Here is a 12,895-nt window from a genome sequence, read left to right as displayed (position 1 = left end):
CTTAGAGGAAATGGTTTCAGTTTTTCACCATTGAGAACCATGTTGGCTGTGGGTTTCTCATATATGGCCTTTATTATGTTGAGGAAAGTTCCCTCTATGCCTACCTTCTGCAGGGTTTTTATCATAAATGGGTGTTGAATTTTGTCAAAAGCTTTCTCTGCATCTATTGAGATGATCATATGGTTTTTCTCCTTCAGTTTGTTAATATGGTGTATCACATTGATTGACTTGCGTATATTGAAGAATCCTTGCATCTCTGGGATAAATCCCACTTGATCATGGAGCATGATCCCTTCAGTGTGTTGTTGGATTCTGTTTGCTAGTATTTTGTTGAGGATTTTTGCATCTATGTTCATCAGTGATATTGGCCTATGGTTTTGTTGTGGTACATGGGCTTCTCTCTAGTTGTGGCATGCAGGCTCCAGAGCACATGGGCTCTCTAGTTGTGGTGTGCAGGCTCAGTAGTTGCAGTGCATGGCCTTAGTTGTCCCCAGCATGTGAGATCTTAGTTCCCTGACCAGGGATCGAACCTGCATCCCCTGCATTGGAAGGCAGATTCTTAACCAGTGGACCACCAGGGAAGGCCCTTGATAGGTTTTAACATCTTTCTGGTTACCTCATTAATTAGTTAAAATCTTTGACATGTGTTCATTTTTTTAAGGTTATACTCCATTTATAGTTATTATGTAATATTGGCTATATTCCCTTTGTTGTACAATACATTCTTGTAGCTTACTTATTTTATACATAGTAGTTTGTACCTCTTAATCCCCTACCCATATTTTGCCTCTCCCCAATGGTAACCACTAGCTTGTTCTCTATATCTGTGAGTCTGTTTCTTTTTTGTTATATTCACTAGTTTGTTTTATTTTTTAGATTCTGCATATAAGTGATATCATACAGTATTTGTCTTTCTTTGACTTATTTCACTTAGCCTAATGCCCTCCAAGTCCATCCATGTTGTTGTAAGTGGCAAAATTTCATTGTTTTCTATGGCTGAGTAGTATTCCATTGTATATATGTGCCACATCTTCTTTATCCATTCATCTGTTAATGGACACTTAGGTTGTTTCCATATCTTGGCTTTGTAAATAGTTCTACTATGAACATTGGGGTGCATGTTATCTTTTCAAATTAGTGTTTTCCATTTTTCTGGATATATAGCCCAAAGTGGAATTGCTGGATCATGTGGTGTTTTTAGCTTTTTGAGGAAACTCCATACTCTTCTCCCCAGTGGCTGCACCAACTTACATTCCCACCAGTAGTGTATGAGGCTTCCCTTTTCTCCACGTTTGCCAGCATTTGTTATCTCTCGTCTTTTTGATGATTGCCATTCTAATATGTGTGAGGTGATATATCACTGTGGTTTTGATATGCATTTACCTGACAATTAGTGATGTTGAATACATTTTCATATACATGTTGGCCATTTATATATGTTCTTTGGAAAAATGTCTAGGTCCTTTACCCATGTTCCAATTGGATTATTTGTTTTTTTGTGGGTTTTTTTTTGTTTTTGCTGTTGAGTCGTATGAATTCTTTATATGTTTTGGATATTAACACCTCATCAGATATATTGTTTGCAAAGATTTTTCCCATTCTGTAGGTTGTCTTTTCATTTTGATAATCATTTATTTTGTTGTGCAAAAGTTTTTTTTTTTGAATAGTCCCACTTGTTTATTTCTATTTTGTTGCTGGTATTGATACTTCAGGTGTGATTTCCAGAAAATCATTGCCAAGACCCATGTCAAGGAGATTTTTCTTATATTTTCTCCTAGGAGTTTTATGGTTTCTGGTCTTGCATTTAAGTCTTTAATCCAGTTTGAGTTAATTTTTGTGAGGTGTAAGGTAGTGGTCTAGTTTTATTCTTTTACATGTGACTATCCAATTTTCCTAGCACCATTTATTGAAGAGACTGTCTTTTCTCCATTGAGTATTCTTGGCACACTTGCCAAATATTAGATGATTGGATAAGTATGGGTTTATTTTTGGATTCTTGATTGCTGTTCCATTTGTCTATGTGTCTGTTTTTATGCCAGTACCATACTGTTTTGGTTTACTGTTTGGTTTACAACTTTATAATATAGCTTGAAATCAGGATGCCTCCCACTTTGTTGTTCTTTTTCAGGATTGTTTTGACTATTTTTTTTTTGTGGGTCCATATAAATTTTAGGATTTCTTCCTATTTCTGTAAAAAAATGCCCTTGGAATCTTGATAAGGATTGCATTGAATCTATAGATAGCTTTGAGTAGTATGGATATTTTAGCAATATTAATTCTTCCGATCCATGAACACAAGATACCTTTCCATTTATTTATGTCTTCTTTGATTTCTTTCATCAATGTCTTGTAGTTTTCATTGTAGAGATCTTTCACCTCCTTGGTTAAATTTATTCCTACGTACTTTATTGTTTTTGATGCTATTATAAATGGGATGGATTTCTTTATTTTTTTTCAGATAATTCATTGTTAGTGTACAGAAATGCTGATTTTTGTATGTTATTTTGTATCCTGCAACTTTACTGAATTCATTGATTAGATCTAATGGTGTTTTGAAGTCTTTATGATTTTCTATATATTCAATTATGTCATCTGCAAATAGAGACAATTTTACTTCTTCCCTTCTAATTCTGATGCTTTTTATTTCTTTTTCTTGCCTGATTGCTCTGACGGGGAATTCTAGTGCCATGTTGCATAGGAGTGGGCACCTATGTCTTGTACCTTACCAGAGTGGGCACCCTTGTCTTGTGCCTGATCTTAGAGAAAAAGCATTCAATCTTTCACCATTGAATATAATGTTAGTTGTGGGCTTGTTATATATGGCCTTTATTACGTTGAGGTACGTTCTTTCTATACCTATTTTATTAAGAGTTTTTTTTTATCATGAATGTATGATGAATTTTGTCAAATGCTTTTTCTGTACCTATAGAGATGATCATATGCTTTTTTTTTTCATTCTATTACTGTGATGTATCCTATTGACTGATTTGCATATGTTGACTTATCCTTGCATCCCAGGGATAAATCCCACTTGACCATGGTGAATGTTCCTTTTAATGTGAGTTTGGTTTCCTAGTATTTTAATGAGAATTTTTTACATCTGTATTCTTCAGGGATATTGATCTGTAGTTTTTTTTTCTGGTAGTGTCCTTTTCTGGCTTTGATATCAGGGTAATGATGGCTTGTAAAGTGAGTTTGGGAGTGTCCTGTCCTCTATGATTTTTGGGAGACTTTTAGAAAGATTGGAGTTAATTCTCCTTTGATGTTTGGTAAAATTCACCAATGAGGCCATTTGGTCCTGGGCTTTTCATCATTGAGTGATATTTGATTACTGACTCAATCTCCTTATTAATAATTGGTCTGTTCAGATTTTCAGTTTCTTCTTGATTCGATCTTGGTAGGTTGATTGTTTGTAAGAATTTTTTCATTTCTTCTAGGTTGTTCAGTTTGTTGGCATGTAGTTGTTCATAGTGGCCTCTTATGATCCTTTGTATTTCTGTGATATCAGTTGTAATGTCTCCTTTTTCATTTATAATTTTGTTGATTTGGGCCCTCTCTTTTCCTTGGTTAGTCTAGCTAAAGGTTTGTCAATTTTATCTTTTCAAAGAACGAACTCCTAGTTTTATTAATCTTTTCTATTGTCTTCCTGTTCTCTATTTCATGTATTTCTGCTCTGATCTTTATTATTTCCTTCCTTCTGCCAACTTTAGGCTCAGTTTGTTCTTTTATTTTGGTCATGCTGTGTGCTTGTGGGATCTTAGTTCCCCAACCAGGGATTTGACCCGGGTCCCAGCAGTGAAAGTGCCGAGTCCTAACCACTGGACTGCCAAGGAATTCCTTCTTTTTCTTTTTCTAGTTTTTTGAGACATAGAGTTAGATTGTTAATTTGAGATCTTTCTTGTTTCTTAATGTAGGTGTTTATAGCTATGACCTTCCCTCTTAGAACTGATTTTGCTGCACCTGTAAGTCTTGGTATGTTGTGTTTCCATTTTTGTTTTTTTCAAAATACTTTTTCATTTCCCCTTTAATTTCCTCTTTGATCCATTGGTTGCTCAGAAGAGTGTTGTTTAATTTCCATTATTCATATATTTTCCAGTTTTCCTCCTATTATTAATGTCTAGTTTCATACCATCATGGTCAAAGAAGACACTTGGTATGATTTCAGTCTTCCTGAACTTGCTGAGGGTTGTTTTGTGGCCTAACATTTGGTATATCCTGGAAAATGTTCTGTGTGCACTGGGGAAAAATGTATATTCTGCTGTTATCAGGTACAATGTTCTGTATATGTTATGTCCATTTGGTCTATAGTGTTATTCAAATCTGCTGTTTCCTTATTGACTATGTCTGGATGATCTATCCATTGTTGAGAGTGGGGTATTAAAGTCCCCACTTATTATTGTATTGCTGTTTATTTCTCCTTTTAGCCCTGTTAGGTTTTGCTTTATACATTTAGGTAGTCTGATGTTGGGTGCATAAATATTTACAATTTTGTATCTCCTTGATGGATTGACCCCCTTATCATTATATAATGACTTTCTTTGTCTCTTTTTACCATTTTTAGTTTAAAGTCTATTTTGTCTAAGTATAGCTACCCCTGCTTTTTTTGGTTAGCATTTGCTTGAAATATCTTTTTCCATATCCCTTTACTCTCAGTCTGTGTATGTCTTTAAGGCTAAAGTGAGTCTCTTGTGGGTATCATATTGTTGGATATTTTTTTAAAAAATAAATTTACTTATTTTTGGCTGCTTTGGTTCTTCGTTGCTGTGCACAGCTTTCTCTAGTTGCAGTGGGGGCTACACTTCATTGCGGTGCATGGGCTTCTCATTGCGGTGGCTTTTCTTGTTGTGGAGCATGGGCTCTAGGTGCGTGGGCTTCAGTAGTTGTGGCTCGTGGGCTCAGTAGTTGTGGCACGTGGGCTTAGTTGCTCCGTGGCATGTGGGATCTTCCACACCACCAGGGCTCGAACCTGTGTCCCTGCACTGGCAGGCGGATTCTTAACCACTGCACCACCAGGGAAGCCCCCCCCTTTTTTAATCTGTTCATCCATTCTGTGTCTTTTGATTGGAGAATTTAATCCATTTACATTTAAAATAATTATTGGTAGGTAAGGACTTATTATTGCCATTTTGTTAACTGCTTTCTGGCTGTTTTGTAGATCCATTGTTCCTTATTTCTTATTCTTCTGTCTGTCTTTGTGTTTTGAGGTCTTTTAGTATCAGTATGTTTTGACTTCTTTATCATGTTCTTTTGTGTAATTACTATGGGTTTTTCCCCTGTGATTACCATGGGACTTACATAAAATATCTTAATATTATAACACCATATTTTAAACTGATAGAAACTTAACTTCAATAGTATTCCAAACTTTATGCCTCACAATTTAGGTTATTGATGTTACAGTTTACAAATTTTTTATATTGTGTAACCAATAACAGATTATTGTAGTTATGGTTATTTTTTTACTACATTTGTTTTTTAACTTTTTTTTTTTTTTGCGGTACGCGGGCCTCTCACTGTTGTGGCCTCTCCCGTTGTGGAGCACAGGCTCCGGACGCCCAGGCTCAGCGGCCATGGCTCATGGGCCCAGCCGCTCCACGGCATGTGGGATCTTCCCGGACTGGGGCACGAACCCGTGTCCCCTGCATCGGCAGGCGGACTCTCAACCACTGCGCCACCAGGGAAGCCCTCACTAAACTTCTTTAAGAGGATTATTCTGAATTCTTTGACAGTTCATAGATCTCCATTTCTTTAGGGTCAGTTATCATACCTCTGTTGGTTTCCTTTGGTGGTGTCATGTTTACCTGATTTTTCATAATCCTTGATTCCTTATGTTGGTATTTGTCCATCTGAGTAAGTGGCTCCTCTTCCAGACTTTACATGTTTCCTTTGGCAGAGGCAGGTCTTCACCGGTCAGCTCAGTTTACGTTTCTGAATGTGTGTGCTGGTAATGCTCTTGGGCAGGTAAGACTTGCTAGCAGGGTCTATTTTTGGGTGAGGCCACTGCCTGAGCTCTGAGGTGGCAGAACGGGGTTGTGCCACTGGCTGAGAACAGTTGGATAGGACTACTAGCTTGGTTCCCTGCCCAAGCAGACTTGGTTCTCTGCCTAAGCAAAGTTGTAGGATGAGCTCTCTGGTTGCCTCAGTTCTCTGATCTAGTTTACTAGAGGGTCAGGATTGAGGACTCTACTCAGCAAAGGATGGGGCTATGAATTAGCTTCCCTGTCTAGGAGGGGCAGCAGGATGGGCCCCAGGACCTGCATGGCTTATTCTTTGGGGACTTGAATCAGGTAAGACTGCGCTGAATTCCCTGGCCAGTTGGGACCTCTGGTTTTGCTCTGCAGACAGGGAAAGCCGTGAGTGTGCTCTCTGTTCAAGTGCCTCTGTAAGTAGGACCATTGGGTGGGCCGTGCAGCTTCCCATGTGCTCTGGTCAGGTTTTCTGGTAGGATGAGCAGAGGGCTGCATTTAGCAGTGGGTGGGGCTACAAATTAGCTTCCCTGCCCAGGTGCAGTGGGAGCACCAGTTCCAAGGCCTGCAAGGCTCTTTGTATGTGGTCTTGACTCAAACTGACCCATGCCCCAAGTTCCCTGGCTGAACAGGGCCCCTGGCTTTGCTCTGCAGACCACCAGCTCTCTGCTCAAGGGTTGCTGGGTTCACAGCTTCCAGGTGTTATGGTCAGGCTTTTTGGTCAGGTGGGGCTGGAAGCTACACTCATCAGTGAGTGGGGCTGACTCAACTCCCCTCCATGGGCAGGAGGAAAAGCCAGCTCATAGCTGCTTCCCAGGTGTTCCTGATCAGGCTTTCTGGTCAGAAGAGACCAGGAACTACACTCAGCTGTAGGTGGGGCTATGGTTTAATTCTCCTGCTTGGGTGAAGAGGGGAATTCTCCAAGCCCAGCAAGGCTTTTTGTTTGTGGTCTTTACTCAAGCTGACCCACTCCCCAAGTTCCCTGGCCAGTTGGTGCCACTGGCTTTGCTCTACAGGTCATCAGCTCTGCCTGCCATATCCCCTGCTCTGCTTGAGCACTGCTGGGCTATGCAGCCTCCCAGGTGTCCCCAGTCAGGCTTTCTAGCTGGAGGGGCTGGGAGCTACACTCAGCAGTAGGTTGGGCTCTGACTCAGCTCCGCCGCCTGGGCCAGGGCCGACCAGCCTCCAGGGCTGGCAAAGCTCTTCATTTGAGGGCCCACACCAGGCAAGCCTCTATCCTGCCGAGTTCCCTGGCCAGACTGTGCCCATCTTGGCTCCGCAGATGAACAAAAAGGCTGCAGTCGTTGGGACCACTGCTCAGACGCCACAGGTAGGACTCGGTCTGCTAAGATCTGAGTGGTGGTTGTTGCCAGCCCTTCCCCACTTCTCCATCACAATCAGATTCCCGGGGGTCAAGTCCTGCAGGTACCCCTGCAATTCCTGTGGGGCATGACCAGAGTGGAGGGCTCCCAAGAAGGGACCCACAGTGGGAGCTGGATATGTACCCTTGGCTCTCTTTTCCCACTGGAGGCGCCGTAGACTCAGGGGCGACCTCTCAGTGTGATACTGCACCAGCCTGGGGATGAGGCGGTGCTGTCAGCATGCAGCGGCTCCTCTTACCCTTCTGATGTGGTGTCTTGGTCTCTGCAGTGCGTGCTTGCTTCCGCCTCACTCTTGTGTTCTAGGTTCTCTCAGTGGTGTCTTGCCCATGAAGAACTGTTAGTTGTTCTTCTTGAGGGGGAGTGAAGGCCTATAGGAATGGATAGTGTCACTGTCTTGGTGATGCCACTGTCCTCTGTTGTCTCTTGTCTAATATTATTGGATGAAGGTTCCACCCTGTGACCTCATTTACCCTTAGTTACCTCCAGAAAGGCCTGATCTCCAAATTCAGTCACATTGGGGGTTGAGGCTTCAATGTATACATTTCGGCGGGGGGGGACACAAACATTCAGCCCATCAGAGCAGGGCTTACTGATTTTGCGGTGGAGTTGCCGTCTGGGTTGTTTCTTGAGGAACTCTATATGATTGTATGTTTAAGTCTTTCCTCTCGGACTGGTTATTCTCTAGAAGAGCCTGTCAGTTTCTGGCCTGTGGGGAAACGTCAGCATTCTGAAAACTGAGCTGGGGAAGACGGCGGGAAGTCTCAGTACTCACTATTTAATATGCATGGGTTCACTTCATCATCCTGTTCTCAGTTGTTACCCCGACCTTCGGCTTCGTCTGGAGTTCTCTCACCCAAAGATCCTCTCTTGTTTGACTCCCTTAATTCACCTCCAGTCTGTTGCTGAGGTAGTAACAGAGCACGTGCTGAATGGAGGGAACCCAGGGAACCCAGGACCTGTAAAGGGGCTCTGTCAGTCCTGCTCCGGCTCTTCGCTTTCCCTCCAGTGTATGGTGTTGCCAGGTCCTGTGGCTTAAATTGTACTGGAACTTTCTCCACTATCCAGTCTCAACTGCCAACTGAGTTACTATCGTCCATCTGCTTTAGAGCTTCCAAAATCTTAGCACTTTCGTCTCCTCTTTTGTCCTTGTGGATTAAAAAAAAAAGAAATCCCCTTTAGTCTGTGTGAGCTTTGGTTGGGAGCCAAACTAGAAGTGCACATTCACTCCTCTATTTTAATTCGGAAGCGTCCATCCTTTTCTCTGAGAGTAACTTCCAGAGTTACTTGGTTTCAGCTCTCTATTTAAGTGGATTGATTACTTGCTGCTGGTTCTCTTTCCGTATTATTCCTATTCCTAAGTTCCTTATTTGGATATGTCTCTTGGCTGTATTTATTCGAGTTGTTTTTCAAAGGAGAGCTCACTGGCAGTTGTGGTGAGAAGTGGCTTGAGGTTGATGGGGGTGGAGAGCAAAGAGCATTTGCAAGGCAAACATAGCTTCAAAAAAAAGAAAAAGAAAAAAAAATCCCTTTCCAACCCAATTGCCAGCCTGAAACCATCAGTTTTAGAAATTCTAGAGCCACCACTGCTCATAGGTATTAGGGTCCTTAAATCTTTGCAAGTTTGCGAAAGTCAACCTGTTGCCTTTATACTTAGCTCTTCACTTACCAGCTTTGTGGCCTTGGTTACATTATTTAACCATTCTGAACCTTGGTTTCTCATTCATAAAATGGGGGCCAAAATTCCTACCTCGGAGGATTGTTGTGACGGCAATACCAGGCCTGTCCGTTCAGATATTCTTCTCTTTCTCCTTCCCTTTCCCCAGCGTTCCTTTCCCTTCCTTCAGGTTGATGTAAGTAGTCCCTTAACTACTGCCTCAGCACCCCAAACACGCGGTGGTCCAAGACCCTAGTTTTTGCAAAGCTAGATGGAGGCAGAAGCCAGCCTCAAACCCAGGCAGCTGGATGCCATGCCGGCTTTTCCTTGGAGGGTGGGGTGGGGTGGTGGCCAAGTGCCGGGCCCCTCCCCATGCCCCGCTGGACAGCAGGGACTATCGTCTTCCTGGCTCACTTCCCTAGTGGCACAGTGGTTAAGAATCCGCCTGCCAGTGCAGGGGATACAGGTTCGAGCCCTGGTCCGGGAAGATCCCACATGCCGTGGAGCAACTAAGCCCATGCACCACAACTACTGAGCCCACTAGCCACAACTACTGAAGCCCATGCACCTAGAGCCCATGCTCTGCAACAAGAGAAGCCACCACAATGAGAAGCCCGCACACCGCAACAAAGAGTAGCCCCCGCTCGCCGCAACTAGAGAAAGCCCGCGCGCAGCAACGAAGACCCAAAGCAGTCAAAAATAAAAAGATATTAATTTTAAAAAAAGGGAGAGAGTTACAGAGAGGGCATGTGAGCCCTGAAATACCATTAAAAAAAAAAATGTTGTGAGGTTAGCTCATACCGCTAACCTCACAGACAAGATCGGCCCTGAAACAAGAGGATAACCTTCCCTGCAGGGCTTGAGCAGTTGAGGAATGTGACCTGAAGCAGTAACTTCCATCAGGGGAGACGAGATAAGGTACGGTCACCTCTGACCTCAATGAAAGTACGTTCACGCTCCGGCGCCTCTCGGTGATGCAGAGCTTGGCATTTTGTGTGATGGGACTTGCTCCCAACCGCAGGTGCTGCTGCCTCTGCTGGGGCACGGCCAGGCCGCAGGCAGGTTGCTCCTTCCCCATCTCCTGGAAGGTGGGTAACAGTGAAGGATGGAAGGGCTTGGGGGCGAAGAACCACAGGGAGGGACACAGAAGCCTGTCACGGATGAGTGAGGCTTATAGAAAAAAACGAAAGCAAATCTTAGTATTGAGTCAACGAATGTATGCAGCCCCCATGCTTCATACACAATTCTAGCTATTGTGACAATGAGGATATAAAAGAATGTAAGATATGAGAAGACCCACTTAAAGTGTGGGATCTGCAGACAACGGGAAGCTAGGTAGTCATTAAAAAGGATGAAGTAGATCCGTGTGTACTGACACGGGAAGATGCTGGTATTACTTACATTTTGTGGAGTGAAAAAGGTTACAAAGCGACATGCACTGTGTGACCATTTTACGTAAAGGTGACTGATGGCTGTGTGTGTTCGGGTGCGGGTGAGACGTATGGAAGCACGTTCATCACAGGGCTTACCAGTGTCTGATGGTGGGATTTCAGGTTATTTTGTACCTTTCTGTTTCATTTCAATCTGTTATATTGAGCATATATAATTTTTAGAACCAAAAAGAGCTATTTTTATTGAAACGGAAAGAGCAGACTCTCCCTTTGCTCTGCGTTCTCTTTTTTTTTTAAACATTTTTTATTTCTATTTTAATGTTGTATTTGTTTTTTATTTATTTATTTTTAGCTGCATTGGGTCTTCTTCACGGCTTTCTCTAGTTGCACCAAGCGGGGTCTACTCGTTGCAGTTTGTGGGCTTCTCATTGCGGTGGCTTCCCTTGCTGTGGAGCATGGGCTCTAGGCACACAGGCTTCAGTAGTTGTGGTACGCGGGCTCAGTAGTTGTGGCTCGTGGGCTGTAGAGCACAGGCTCAGTAGTTGTGGCACACAGGCTTAGTTGCTCTGTGGCATGTGGGATCTTCCCAGACCAGGGCTCAAACCTGTGTCCCCTGAATTGGCAGGTGGATTCTTACCCACTGCGCCACCAGGGAAGCCCCTGCGTTCTCTCTTGATGACATCGTGCCCTTCCACTACCTGCACTGGGGAAAACCGGGCTGGTGACAGGACTCAGGTTACAGGTTGTTGTGAGGATGAAATAATATGAAAGCATAGCCTCGTTGCTCAATACTTGTGTCTTCTTTAAACATAAGATGACTGAGAACGTGGGGGTGGAGTGGAGAAAGGCCGAGTCGGTGACTCGCGTTGGAATCCTAAACCCACTTAGTATTATAGCTGAGCTCAGGGCTTCTGTGCTGGGCCACTCTGCGGGCACCCTTCACATGGATGTGTATGCGATCCGTGGACATTTAGGGCTGGTGCCGACTCTAATGGGCAACGTGGTGGCCCTGGGGCTTCAGGCCCAGCCATGATGACACCAGCCTGTGCCTTCATTTGTTAATGGGGGAAGATGAGCGTTGACCATGAGGGCTGCATAAGGGTGGCCTAGATAGAGAAGCAGCACATGGTGGGCCTCAGATGGCAGCTCCCTCCTTGGAGGAGTAGTCCTCCAGGTGGACAGAAGGGTATTCTAGGCATGTGGAGACAGGAAGAGATAAGGCTGCACATTTGGCTGTAGAAAAGCAACTGGTTTGCCCCTTGTTACAGGCATGTGTTTGATTATCTACGTTAAAATCAGATTCTTTAAAAGGTCTGTAAGCTTAGTTTCTGGAGCTGCCTGCACGGAGTTCAACACAAGCGTACAGAGGGCACACACGACCCTAAGGCACAGATGGGGCACTGCTTGTCCTCCCTGCCACGGAAGGGGGCCAGCCTCCCTCGGGGGACTCCCTAAGTGGATGTGGCTACCTGTGCACACGCATGGGAGACCGCAGTCCATGCTAATACTGGACAACTTTCCGGGAAGCCCCCAGAATGACAGTGATATTTGGAAATGCTTTTTGCTGTTGCAGAGTCTCAGCTAGTTTCTTGTCCCTCAAAGCATGGATCTGACAATTTGTAACCTTAGACTTATGTGAATGAAACAGAAGGAATGATCAGAGGATGGGAGAGAAAGTTAGAGATTCTAGCAAAAAATAAGATTCTACTGCCAACAGAGAAGAAACTCCCATGTTAAAATGGGCCAGACACTGCACTTGTTACATATTGGTCGTAACAGCCAGTGCCTGTAGTGTGTTTTACATTCCACGGGCCCTGGTCTAAGAAACTGACATACGTGAGCTCATTTAATCCCGACAACTACTGCATGGGGGAGAAACTGTTATCATTTCCACTTTACAGACAGGAAGCTTGCTGAGAGGCAGAGTTTTCTTGCTCGAGGTCACACATCTGTCGAGAAGCCACTTCACTGGAGTTAACCGCATTTTACATAATGTCGTGGTTTAGGCAGTGTCTCTCAAATGGGACCCCACTGGACCTTGCGCTTACCCCGACAGATGGGTGATTCTCTCATGTTATAAATTGGAGGGGGGGGGGGAGTGTGTAGCTGAAAAAGGGGAGGGGACTTGCCCACAGCTTCAGAGTTAATAAAGGAGCCCAGGTTTTCAGAACCTAGATCTTGAGCTCTTTCATCAGCTTAAGGGTCTGTGGGTTCTTTATGAACAAAATTTTGTTTTTAATTAGGTGATAATCTTAACAAACAACCACCACCCATAAAAACCTTTGGAAATGAAAACTTGCATTTCGAAAGCTGTTTTCATAGAACAGGCTTTGGCTTTTAAGTTGTACTTTTCAGTATTCGTTTGTGTTAGCAGACATTTTTTCCTTTAAAAGGGCTCCACATTCATTCCTAAGTTGGGGAAACAGTGAGCTCTACCAGGCCCTTTTACTTGGCGATAATGTATTTTTAAAGTCTCATTTTTTATTTGAATAGATTTCGGTC

The sequence above is a fragment of the Leucopleurus acutus genome (assembly GCF_964270905.1).
Source record: "Leucopleurus acutus genome assembly, chromosome: 7".
In the NCBI taxonomy this organism is placed as follows: domain Eukaryota; kingdom Metazoa; phylum Chordata; class Mammalia; order Artiodactyla; family Delphinidae; genus Leucopleurus; species Leucopleurus acutus.
Note: the sequence above shows the minus strand (reverse complement) of the source record.